This window comes from Gossypium hirsutum, chromosome A06 (assembly GCF_007990345.1).
Source record: "Gossypium hirsutum isolate 1008001.06 chromosome A06, Gossypium_hirsutum_v2.1, whole genome shotgun sequence".
Lineage (NCBI taxonomy): Eukaryota > Viridiplantae > Streptophyta > Magnoliopsida > Malvales > Malvaceae > Gossypium > Gossypium hirsutum.
This window is the reverse complement of record NC_053429.1, coordinates 104,042,628-104,045,776: the sequence shown is the minus strand read 5'-3', so window position 1 is coordinate 104,045,776 and position 3,149 is coordinate 104,042,628.

Genomic DNA, 3,149 nt, shown 5'->3' with positions numbered 1-3,149 from the left:
ACAATTTAGTCCTTATTTCATAAAAACACAAATTAATGCAATTCAACCCCAACCCATGCTAGCCAAATTACTATTATGTCCCTAGAAGCCCATATTTTTCATTTATTTCACATTTTATCCACAAATTTTCCACATTTCACAATTTAATCCCTAATTTGCATTTTTACCAAAAAATAACTTAACAAAACTTGTATAATTCACAACCAACATTCATAATCTATCACTAAACATCAAAATACTCATGTATTCATCAATAGAAACATTCAAAATCTTAAACAGTTTTGCAAAATAGTCCCTGGGCTAGCTAAACCTTGTTGCAACAACCATAAAAACATAGAAATAATTAAAAACTGAGTCAAAATACATACCATGCACGAGGAACCATAGCCGAACCTTCAAAACCCAATAATGGCGTATTCCTTCTTTTAATTTTGGTGGAGTTTGAAGAAGAATGAATAAAATTAGGTTTTGTTTTATTAATTTTAAGTTTAATTACTAATTTACAAATATAATCTTAATTATAAAACATAAAAATCACTTAATACTTGTCCATAATTGTGCACTCAAGTTAATAAAGGTATAATTACCACTTAAGGACCGTAAATTTAATAATTCATAACTATTAGACACCTTTACCTAATAGAATAGCACTTTTGTACTTTACGCGATTTAGTCCTTTTTATCAAATTAAACACTCAAATGATAAAATTTCTTAGCAAAAATTTCACACAAACATATTATCACACTATAGACATTAAAATAATAATAAAATAATTATTTTGACCTTGAATTTGTGGTCCCAAAACCACTGTTCTGATTTGACTAAAAAGGGGCTGTTACAGCTCTCCCCCCTTAGGATTTTTGTCCTCGAAAATCTTACCAGCAAAAAGGTTAGGGTACTGTTTTCTCATAGCTTCCTCGGGTTCCCATGTAGCCTCTTCAACAACGTGTCATTGCCACAAAACCTTCACTAAAGCTTTTCGTTATTTCTCAACTCATTAATCTCTCGAGCTAGAATTCTGATCGGTTCTTTATTGTACGTCATATCAGGTTGAATTTCAATCTTTGCTGGAGAAATTACATGTGATGGATCTGATCTATATCAACGCAACATCGATACGTGAAACACATTATGTATTTTCTCTAACTCAGTTGGTAAAGCTAGTCGAGATGCCACTGGACCTATTTTTTCGATGATCTCATACGACCCGATAAAATGTGTAACACCCCTAACCCGTAACCGTCGGTAGAATAGGTTAAGAGACATTACCGAACTTATAACTCAGTTCAGAATATTCATTTACCATAGATCATCTCATTTCAATAATAATCATTCATATATATAGGTAACATGCATAAATCAAGCATAAATAACTTAAAACGTGCATTCAGGATTAAATCGATAACATACGAGAATTTAAGGAAAACTTAGAAAAATTTTTGAACAAGGGTCACACGCCTGTGTTCCCAAGCCGTGTGCCACCCATATGGCCAACTGACACGCTTGTGTCTCAGGCCGTGTGAAAACAAGGCATACATACTGACTTACGCCACATGGCTGAAGATACGCCCATGTGCCATGGCCATGGGAAATCTGGAGGGTTTCTGACTTGGGTTACACAGCCTGTAACATGCCCATGTGCCAGCCTGTGTGCCACACATGGCCAATAGACACGCTTGTGTTTCTAGGCCATATGTAACCTGTAGGGTATACTGACTTAATTCGAAAGGGTACCCTAAGGGACACACGGCCGTGTAGTATGACACACACCCGTGTAATTGCCACCCTTTTCCCATGCATATATAGCAACCAAAATGGTACCATTTCAATACATTTCATACACATATTATACCAATTCAACTTGGTACTCAATTACCTGATTAATACCATGCATAATCCATTCATATACAAATTACAAAACAAGACATCATTCGCACATTTCCATTCCATCAATTCCTTGCCAAAACATACCATGTATATCATGATTCATCAACCATAATTTCCAAATAATACTTAATCTATGTTGAACCAAAATCATCACCTATATCAATTTTAAACCATATATAAGCACATACCAAAATCAAATATTTATCCAACCATTTTGGCATTCATTTACAAAGCCAAAATCAAGCATAACACAATTACACATATTCATCACTTATCCTTAACCATTTGAACATCCAACTCCATACCTAAATATGCCAATTCAAATGACCAATTTACAATCAAAGTATTAATATAGCAATCATAGACCAAACATCACAGCTCATATACTAATATAATTATATACTACCACATACACAACATTTAAGCCAAATCACCTGGCTAATTACCAATGAAACACACAGGCATCAATTGCCAAATTTACATTCAACATTACCAAAATACATGTCCACATAACTCAAGCCTATACATGACATATAACCAAGTGACAAGTGTATAAATACCGAAATCAAAAATCGGATAGTGTGATGCGATCTCCACCGACTTCCAACTCGAGCGAATGTTCAAGTCAGTATAAAACATAGAAAAATAACACAAAGTAAGCTATAAAGCTTAGCAAGCCATATACATATAAATTATCACATGAATCAATATCATTTCCATCAATAGGCATCTATGAGTAAACATTTATAAGATCACAAACCTTTCTCATTGTACACATATTCAATATCATAATTGAATTCATCAAATAATTCCCTTTCATTACTTGTATGAATTTCGTACATACCTGAGCCATTTAACTCATTCACACATTCTTTCTCGACTTGAATTTGCCTGTTGAAGCATTCAAAATCGTTAAAGGTACTCGAAAATCACATAAAGCTCGTACAATGCCATATCCCAGATATGGTCTTACATGTTATCACATATCGATGCCACTGTCCCAGGCAGGGTCTTACATGAAATCGAATAACAATGCTAGTGTCTTGGCCATGGTCTTGCATGTAATCACATCTCGGTAACCTAATGTCATGACATTTGTATCCTATACTATTCCTATGGTTCGTATGAGACTTTCGGATGTCGTAACTCTATCGATTCTTGCTCGTACTTGCTCGCTCAACATTCATAATAATTCAATGATAATTAAACATGTATAATTCAATTAAAATACATTTATTTGCATATGAACTTACCTCGTTCG